This window comes from Galeopterus variegatus, unplaced genomic scaffold (assembly GCF_000696425.1).
Source record: "Galeopterus variegatus unplaced genomic scaffold, G_variegatus-3.0.2 Scaffold2224, whole genome shotgun sequence".
Classification (NCBI taxonomy): domain Eukaryota; kingdom Metazoa; phylum Chordata; class Mammalia; order Dermoptera; family Cynocephalidae; genus Galeopterus; species Galeopterus variegatus.
In genome coordinates, this window is record NW_007728335.1 from 265,866 (window position 1) to 276,990 (window position 11,125).

At 37.4% G+C, this 11,125-nt stretch overlaps 1 protein-coding gene across 1 annotated transcript in view; it reads right to left on the minus strand.

Moving 5' to 3' along the window:
• KIAA1598 (KIAA1598 ortholog) overlaps positions 1 to 11,125 on the minus strand; it is a 107,325-nt gene that overhangs the window by 95,343 nt on the left and 857 nt on the right. The window lies entirely within an intron of this gene.

An 11,125-nucleotide genomic window follows, 5' to 3' on the forward strand; every position in this document is an offset into this window, starting at 1 on the left:
CCATCATTATGGGTTTATTAGCTTGAGTACTTCTTAGTTTCTGGCACTGGAAGACACCTCAGGCTCATTTTGTATATTTCCTCTTCCTTTTCTAGAATTAGCCATTTCTCCCAGGAACTCTGTTCCTTTTCTGAGAATGGTAGAAGCCACGTTCTGAGTGCTAGATGTGCTGACTGCTACTGGTGCATCTAGCCTCTCTCAGCTGACAGAGCAAGAAAATATGTGTGTGCATTCTAACCCAAATATATACATATACATATACATAAATATTTGTAACCATTTATATTAAGCTGAGCATGAGTTCATATTGATGTCTCCAACTCTAATCCATTACTGGAAGCATTATTTTTAATAGGGAAAAAAAAATGAAATGTCCATCCAGAGGACATTAAATACATTGTGGTAGATCCATACGTGGAACACTACCTAATCAATTTTTAATAACTTAACTCCATACATACCAATATGAAAAATTACATATTAAGTGATAAATACATATGTACATACAAACACATAATCTGGAAGGAAACACAACAAAAGGTTAACAGTAGACAACTTTAAGGAACGAAAATGGAGTTTGAGTATGCATTGTCAATGGGCAATATCGTCCTCGAGAAGGCAGGAAAAAAATCTTAAATATTACAATAGTTATGGCCCTCCAAAGGGTCACGATACATAAAATGTCTAAAAAGCCTCCTTAGGAAAGTGAAAGGAGAGTGATAATGAAATAAAAATTGAGAAACAATGGGTTAGATGGAATAGGTAATTGTACTTTTTACACTTACTTGTTTTCTATGAGCGTGTTTATTTTATGATTTGAATTTTATAAAACAAAAGTAAGATTCATCTACCTAATGTAGTTCCTCAGCCCATGCTCAGTGTCCATCTCATGCCCAATTGTGTCTCTTCATCAATGGTTCACCAACTTTGAGAGGAAAACTGCATTTTTAATAAGTACCTAGTGATTCAGATGTAGTTGGCCCCTGAACCATACTTTGAAAAATGCTGGTATAAAGCCAAGTCCACACTTGAAACCAAGGCAACCATTTAATTACAAACTTCTTTTTTTTTTTGGATTATTTTATGATTTGAATTTTATAAAACAAAAGTAAGATTCATCTACCTAGTGTAGTTCCTCAGCCCATGCTCAGTGTCCATCTCATGCCCAATTGTGTCTCTTCATCAATGGTTCACCAACTTTGAGAGGAAAACTGCATTTTTAATAAGTACCTAGTGATTCAGATGTAGTTGGCCCCTGAACCATACTTTGAAAAATGCTGGTATAAAGCCAAGTCCACACTTGAAACCAAGGCAACCATTTAATTACAAACTTCTTTTTTTTTTTGGACCGGTAAGGGGATTGCAAGCCTTGGCACGGTGTGGTCTGCACCACGCTCAGCCAGTGAGCGCACCGGCCATCCCTATTTAGGATCCGAACCCATGGCCTCAGCGCTGCCAGCACTGCACTCTCCCGAGTGAGCCACGGGGCCGGCCCCAAACTTCTTTCTACTGACCAACTTAGTATGAATCCAAGATTGAAACTGTCTCAGCTTTTCCAGGCTGACACGGTCATTGTGTTAGGCAATAGTTTGGGCCCCTTTTGTCAAAATAATGCTCTAACTATTTTCTGACCTAGAAGCCAAGGGAACACTGGAAGAATCTCTTAATTACTAACTCAGCTATAAAATAAGTTTGACTAAATTTCCATCTAAACCTTAAACACCATCTCAGTAATCTTGTGGAAAACAATACTAACCCTAAACATGAAAGGAGATTAGCTTGCTTTAAAACCAATTACCTTACCATAGGAAATCCATTTTAAACAGTGTTAGCCCAAGAACAACCCATAACTTCTGGGTTATTGCTGTTGTTGTTTTGGTCTTATATTAGAACATACTTTTTGTTAAGTGGCAATCACTCTCTTCAAACCTTCATCAACAAATTCCAAATGACATAGCATTACTATGCTGACCAGTTTGGTGGACATCTGTTGTTTGTGTCTGCGCAGTCTGCATTCTCCTTTCTGATAGTGACACCCCACTCTGTTTTGGACAACTACTCTAATCCACTGGTCTTTGAGGGGGCTGACAATCAGGGTGCTCTGCCTGCCTTCCCCTAGACAAAGGATTTGAATCCACAACCTAAACTAGGCCAATCAGACACTCCCTCTGCATGGAATTTACATGCCTGCCACCATCTCTAGACTAGGAACTCCTCACCAGCAGGGGCAAGGCCTTATTCATCTCTCTCTGATGCCTATCACAGTGTCTAACTATGAATATTCAATGCATGTGGGTTGAATGACTTACAAAGAAAACCATGCACCTTAAACAAATGCTGAACTAAGTCTATAATTTTCCAACAGAATTCTGGAGGGGGAGCAAATTGTATGATGTTTTGTAAGGGAAATGTCCACTTTAGTAGCTAGGAAATATGCATCAGAAATAGTATCCCAAGTTGCCATTTCTCCATGCATTAAGGATGCCAATCAGTCCAATAAAATAAAGCCCCCAAAAAGACAAAAGGAGAATTACCTCATTACCTCAACATCTGCTTGAACATAAGCAATCACACACTGGCTAATTTTTTTTTAAAGGGACATAATATAACTTTCTAGAAAGACATAATATAGCTAATTATACCATTCACTAGAAGGGAACATACAATGTTTTGAAGTAATTCAGAAGTGGGTGTGATTTATAAGACATAGAGCTTAGGGAATGATAAGTATAAATTAGAGATTGTTCATATTATGACAGACTCCATCATTACATTTCACAACTTTTGTCAAAAGCAACCTTATTCACCATACCACTGAAGGCTTCACATTAGGGGAGGCTGCTGTCAGCTCTGCAGTGTAGAGTAGATAGGAACCTTCTTTCTGAACACCCTACTGGGGAATGAGTTCAAATTTCAGACTTAAAACTCACTAAGGAAAGAACCATATGATGAAACCTTAAATGGCCAATCAACATGTAAAAGGATTTCAAACCTCACTAATACTCAGGGCAATACAAATTTTAAAAGATGCCATTTTGCCCATTAGATTGGCAAAAATTCAGAAACTTGTCAGGCTGTCAAATTAATAAGGATTGCTATTAACCAACATTGACCAATGTATGGAGAAATGGGCACTGCTGGAGGAATGTGAACCAGTGCAGCCATTTTAGAGGGTGCTTTTGCAATGTCCAGCAAAACTTGGTGTGTACATGCCCTCTAATTCCATTCCATTTCTAAGAATGTGTACTAGAAAACCAATTTGTAATTGTATATGTACTTATATGATTATTTCATTAATGACTGCCTTCTCTACTAGACAATAAGCCTGGTGAGAGCAAAAGCTGTCTGGTTCATTATCTATACCCCCAGTGCCTAGCACACAGGCCTCATATATGGTAGATACTTGGTAAGTATTTGTTAAAGGAATGAATAAATACATTTAGTCAGCATTAACAAAAGAAAATAGAGTATTTAACCAGTAATGGTTTTTCTTGTTCACATCAAATAGGGGTAACAGAATTATCACTCACAACCTAAGTAAAAAGTACTGTTTATCTTCAAAAATAGACCACACACACCATCAGCTCACAAAATTGACTGTAATATTGTTAAATGGCCCATCAAATAGGGGTAACAGAATTATCACTCACAACCTAAGTAAAAAGTACTGTTTATTTTCAAAAATAGACCACACACACCATCAGCTCACAAAATTGACTGTAATATTGTTAAATGGCCAAAGACCTAGTTGCCTGTTTTTCCACCTCAAATTCCTAACTTCCCAGTTAGTTCCACAGGTCAAATAGCAACTAAACACTCTTGAAATAAGTCAATTGTATGACAGTCTATGACCCAATAACAAATGTCCTGGTTTTGAGATGTATAAAAATTACACTGTGGACTGAAAAGATCCCAACACCTGTATAACCAGACTCAATTGCCTAAAAAATGTGTACCTTTTAAGAAACACAAATTTCAAAAAGTCTAACTTTTATTACCTTTGACGTGCCCTTAATCAAGGACATACATCCTCTAAAGACAGCAATGTCATGGATTTGTTTTCCAACACAATACAATAGGAGAAAGAGCCAGAAACTTAGAAATCCTCACTCAGACCTCAAATCCAAACAAAGAGATGGAAAATGTGTTCCAAAATCAAATATAAACAATCTGTGAATTATCTACATTGTTAATCTACCCTTGAAATTATATACAGAATAAAAGGAAGTGAAGTTTCTTATTTTATCATTATTTGAAAAGTGAACATCCATCAAAAGATCGGATATTCAAGGGCTAGCCATTTAGCTCAGTTGGTTAGAGTATGGTACTAGTGCAGGGTCCAATCCCTGTACCAGGCAGCCGCAAAAAAAAAAAAAAAAAAATCTGATATCACTGACAGATATTACCAACAACGAAAGCTCCACAAGTCCATAACATGAATCAAAAGTCTTTATGTTATGGAGTGGGGGGAGGTTTTATTAAAAATAAAATATTAATAGAATCCAGCCCTTTACTAAAACACTTGAGAAGTTCCAGATAAAGGCATCTGTCCACCCACTAGAATCACTGATGCTTGTGACTTTATGACTTCAGGCTAATCTAGTTCATATTATGACAGACTCCATCATTACATTTCACAACTTTTGTCAAAAGCAACCTTATTCACCATACCACTGAAGGCTTCACATTAGGGGAGGCTGCTGTCAGCTCTGCAGTGTAGAGTAGATAGGAACCTTCTTTCTGAACACCCTACTGGGGAATGAGTTCAAATTTCAGACTTAAAACTCACTAAGGAAAGAACCATATGATGAAACCTTAAATGGCCAATCAACATGTAAAAGGATTTCAAACCTCACTAATACTCAGGGCAATACAAATTTTAAAAGATGCCATTTTGCCCATTAGATTGGCAAAAATTCAGAAACTTGTCAGGCTGTCAAATTAATAAGGATTGCTATTAACCAACATTGACCAATGTATGGAGAAATGGGCACTGCTGGAGGAATGTGAACCAGTGCAGCCATTTTAGAGGGTGCTTTTGCAATGTCCAGCAAAACTTGGTGTGTACATGCCCTCTAATTCCATTCCATTTCTAAGAATGTGTACTAGAAAACCAATTTGTAATTGTATATGTACTTATATGATTATTTCATTAATGACTGCCTTCTCTACTAGACAATAAGCCTGGTGAGAGCAAAAGCTGTCTGGTTCATTATCTATACCCCCAGTGCCTAGCACACAGGCCTCATATATGGTAGATACTTGGTAAGTATTTGTTAAAGGAATGAATAAATACATTTAGTCAGCATTAACAAAAGAAAATAGAGTATTTAACCAGTAATGGTTTTTCTTGTTCATATCAAATAGGGGTAACAGAATTATCACTCACAACCTAAGTAAAAAGTACTGTTTATTTTCAAAAATAGACCACACACACCATCAGCTCACAAAATTGACTGTAATATTGTTAAATGGCCAAAGACCTAGTTGCCTGTTTTTCCACCTCAAATTCCTAACTTCCCAGTTAGTTCCACAGGTCAAATAGCAACTAAACACTCTTGAAATAAGTCAATTGTATGACAGTCTATGACCCAATAACAAATGTCCTGGTTTTGAGATGTATAAAAATTACACTGTGGACTGAAAAGATCCCAACACCTGTATAACCAGACTCAATTGCCTAAAAAATGTGTACCTTTTAAGAAACACAAATTTCAAAAAGTCTAACTTTTATTACCTTTGACGTGCCCTTAATCAAGGACATACATCCTCTAAAGACAGCAATGTCATGGATTTGTTTTCCAACACAATACAATAGGAGAAAGAGCCAGAAACTTAGAAATCCTCACTCAGACCTCAAATCCAAACAAAGAGATGGAAAATGTGTTCCAAAATCAAATATAAACAATCTGTGAATTATCTACATTGTTAATCTACCCTTGAAATTATATACAGAATAAAAGGAAGTGAAGTTTCTTATTTTATCATTATTTGAAAAGTGAACATCCATCAAAAGATCGGATATTCAAGGGCTAGCCATTTAGCTCAGTTGGTTAGAGTATGGTACTAGTGCAGGGTCCAATCCCTGTACCAGGCAGCCGCAAAAAAAAAAAAAAAAAAATCTGATATCACTGACAGATATTACCAACAACGAAAGCTCCACAAGTCCATAACATGAATCAAAAGTCTTTATGTTATGGAGTGGGGGGAGGTTTTATTAAAAATAAAATATTAATAGAATCCAGCCCTTTACTAAAACACTTGAGAAGTTCCAGATAAAGGCATCTGTCCACCCACTAGAATCACTGATGCTTGTGACTTTATGACTTCAGGCTAATCTAGTTCATATTATGACAGACTCCATCATTACATTTCACAACTTTTGTCAAAAGCAACCTTATTCACCATACCACTGAAGGCTTCACATTAGGGGAGGCTGCTGTCAGCTCTGCAGTGTAGAGTAGATAGGAACCTTCTTTCTGAACACCCTACTGGGGAATGAGTTCAAATTTCAGACTTAAAACTCACTAAGGAAAGAACCATATGATGAAACCTTAAATGGCCAATCAACATGTAAAAGGATTTCAAACCTCACTAATACTCAGGGCAATACAAATTTTAAAAGATGCCATTTTGCCCATTAGATTGGCAAAAATTCAGAAACTTGTCAGGCTGTCAAATTAATAAGGATTGCTATTAACCAACATTGACCAATGTATGGAGAAATGGGCACTGCTGGAGGAATGTGAACCAGTGCAGCCATTTTAGAGGGTGCTTTTGCAATGTCCAGCAAAACTTGGTGTGTACATGCCCTCTAATTCCATTCCATTTCTAAGAATGTGTACTAGAAAACCAATTTGTAATTGTATATGTACTTATATGATTATTTCATTAATGACTGCCTTCTCTACTAGACAATAAGCCTGGTGAGAGCAAAAGCTGTCTGGTTCATTATCTATACCCCCAGTGCCTAGCACACAGGCCTCATATATGGTAGATACTTGGTAAGTATTTGTTAAAGGAATGAATAAATACATTTAGTCAGCATTAACAAAAGAAAATAGAGTATTTAACCAGTAATGGTTTTTCTTGTTCATATCAAATAGGGGTAACAGAATTATCACTCACAACCTAAGTAAAAAGTACTGTTTATTTTCAAAAATAGACCACACACACCATCAGCTCACAAAATTGACTGTAATATTGTTAAATGGCCAAAGACCTAGTTGCCTGTTTTTCCACCTCAAATTCCTAACTTCCCAGTTAGTTCCACAGGTCAAATAGCAACTAAACACTCTTGAAATAAGTCAATTGTATGACAGTCTATGACCCAATAACAAATGTCCTGGTTTTGAGATGTATAAAAATTACACTGTGGACTGAAAAGATCCCAACACCTGTATAACCAGACTCAATTGCCTAAAAAATGTGTACCTTTTAAGAAACACAAATTTCAAAAAGTCTAACTTTTATTACCTTTGACGTGCCCTTAATCAAGGACATACATCCTCTAAAGACAGCAATGTCATGGATTTGTTTTCCAACACAATACAATAGGAGAAAGAGCCAGAAACTTAGAAATCCTCACTCAGACCTCAAATCCAAACAAAGAGATGGAAAATGTGTTCCAAAATCAAATATAAACAATCTGTGAATAACAGGCAAATCCATGGAAAGAGAAAGTTGATTAGTGACTGTCTAGAATGGAGGGGTGGGGGTGAGGGGGAGGGAGTTGGGAGAAAATGGGGAATAGCTGCTGATAGGTGTGTGATTTCTTGTTGGGGTGATAAAAATTTCTAAAATTAATTGTGAGATGGTTGCATAACCCTGCGAATACACTCAAAATTATAAAATTGTATACTTTAAGTGTATACTTTAAATGGGAAAATTTTATGACATTTGAATTATATCTCAAAAAACCTGTTATAAAAAGCAGATATTCAAGGGAAGAAAACTTACCTTATACTATTTATATAACTATTAAAATTATAATTTTCTTATACAAATATGTTTAATTTTTTAAACCTTTGTGTATATAATAGTTTGTTCTACTTTTTATTAAAAATTATTTCACATATATGTTAGCTTATACCAACTTAACCTACATATTTATTCCATGTGACCCCATTATATCAATGAATACTTAGCCATTCTCAAATTCTTTGATATTTGAGTTGTTACAAGTACTTGTCTATTTATAATAATGTAGCATGATTACAAGGACCATGCTTAGGCATATCATCTTCAAACCGCAAAAAACTAAAGATAATATTCAGGTCTTAAAAGCAGCCAAAGAAAAATATACACTACATACAGGAAAATAATAAAAATAATGGCAGACTTCTTATTATTTAAGTTATAATCATTAGAGGATTACCCAAAAATTCAGCACTAAACAATTTAAAATGCGCAATACCCAGCATCCACACAAAAATTACAGTTAAGCAAAGAAACAGAAAAATATGACCCATAATAAGGAGAAAAATGAGTCAATAGAAACAGACCCAGAAATGACAGAAACAACAGAATCAGCAGATAAGGACCTTATAAGCACTATTATAAGCCTTATAAATATGATCAAAGATATATCAGGGCTGGCTGGTTAGCTCAGTTGCTTAGAGCATGGTGCTGATAACAACAAGGTCCAGGGATGGATCCCTGTACCAACCAGCTGCCAAAAAAAAAAAAAAAAAAAGATATATCAAAATATCAAAGACATAAAGAGAAACATGAACATGAATGATAAGGAGAGAAATAGGAGTCATAAAAAAATATTCCAGAGGAACTACAAAAGGTTACATATACAATATCAGAAATGAAAACACACATACACCAGATAAGATTTACAGCAAATTAGACAATGCCAAGGGTCAGTGATCTTAAAACAGCAATGGAAACCATTCAAAATGAAACACACAGAGGAAAAATATTTTTTAAAAACTAATTGAAGCTGTTATCAGAAAGCTCCCAACAAAGAAAAGCCCAGGACCAGACGGATTCACANTTCAAAAATAGACCACACACACCATCAGCTCACAAAATTGACTGTAATATTGTTAAATGGCCAAAGACCTAGTTGCCTGTTTTTCCACCTCAAATTCCTAACTTCCCAGTTAGTTCCACAGGTCAAATAGCAACTAAACACTCTTGAAATAAGTCAATTGTATGACAGTCTATGACCCAATAACAAATGTCCTGGTTTTGAGATGTATAAAAATTACACTGTGGACTGAAAAGATCCCAACACCTGTATAACCAGACTCAATTGCCTAAAAAATGTGTACCTTTTAAGAAACACAAATTTCAAAAAGTCTAACTTTTATTACCTTTGACGTGCCCTTAATCAAGGACATACATCCTCTAAAGACAGCAATGTCATGGATTTGTTTTCCAACACAATACAATAGGAGAAAGAGCCAGAAACTTAGAAATCCTCACTCAGACCTCAAATCCAAACAAAGAGATGGAAAATGTGTTCCAAAATCAAATATAAACAATCTGTGAATTATCTACATTGTTAATCTACCCTTGAAATTATATACAGAATAAAAGGAAGTGAAGTTTCTTATTTTATCATTATTTGAAAAGTGAACATCCATCAAAAGATCGGATATTCAAGGGCTAGCCATTTACCTCAGTTGGTTAGAGTATGGTACTAGTGCAGGGTCCAATCCCTGTACCAGGCAGCCGCAAAAAAAAAAAAAAAAAAAAAAAAAAAAATCTGATATCACTGACAGATATTACCAACAACGAAAGCTCCACAAGTCCATAACATGAATCAAAAGTCTTTATGTTATGGAGTGGGGGGAGGTTTTATTAAAAATAAAATATTAATAGAATCCAGCCCTTTACTAAAACACTTGAGAAGTTCCAGATAAAGGCATCTGTCCACCCACTAGAATCACTGATGCTTGTGACTTTATGACTTCAGGCTAATCTAGGATGGGAGGTGAAGGCGCTAGGATGCAAAAGGGACTAACATTTATCCAGCACTTTCTAGATGCTGGATATCACAGAAGAATGCGTTGTGTCCCTTTCAGCAAGGTTAAATAAGTTCCCCCAAGGTCACACAGTCATGTTGGGATTTGCTTGGGGGAGCGTGGACTCCAGAGGGATCCAGGTACCCTTATGAATGGTATGTTTGTGGTTTCAAGGAACAACAGGTAATAGTACTGGACAAGATCTCATGAAGTCATCAGGTTTAACCCTTGCTTTTAGTCCAGTAAGGCTTGCTTAACCACAAGATCCACGGACGGGAAGAGACTCCTCCAAGTTCACAAAGCTGATGAGCTGAGCCAAGAGAAGTGAAAGAACTGGGTTTAGAAAGTCCAGATTTAGCCACAGAGCAGGGCCCTTTCCACTATATGGCCATGTCAGCAAGTCATTCAGAAAACCACATGTCCCCCCCCCCACATTTTTACTTGCTAAATCTGTATGGTTCCTCTCTCTTTTGAACCATCTTCTCAGACCACCCTTTGTTCAGGGTAATAATTTTTTAAAGATGTTAACATTTGATCGCTGATCTGTCTTTGTTCAGAAGTGTGGTAACTGATGAAAATGAATGACTGGAACAGCTCTTTAGTAAGAGATAATCCCCACTTATCAAGCAGTACAGAAATGCACCCGCACGGCCTGGCTTTTCTGCGCCCAGCGCCAACCCTGTTCAGGAAGCCCGACACAGGCAGGGTGTTGGCACACTGACTAAGAAATTGCTAAAAATGGGAAGTGATAAAAACAAATCATGGCCAGAAAATCCCAGCTAGGTAAGGAAAGAGGAACTGTGCGGGCTGTGAGGCAGCGCTGCAGGCCACCCAGCGCCAACACATGTGCAAGGGTGGGGTCGAGGCTAGGGAGCAAGGCAGTGAGCTGCCCAAAGCCTTCAAGATATCTTGCTTCAGTCGCTTCTCCCGCGTGGAAGGTGCTCTACCGTGCCACCTCGTCCGCGCCAAATCCTTGTCCCTTCCCCCCAACCCCTGCTTGCTCGCTAAGGCAACCGGCGGGTAGCGCTTCTCGCACTGCTGGGCCGACTCTCCCAGACGCTCGCACGTCATCCCCGGCCCTGGGCTCTCTCCACGGGTGACGGAGATACGGGGGCGACCGCGGCTGCCGCAGCGCCTCCCGCCCA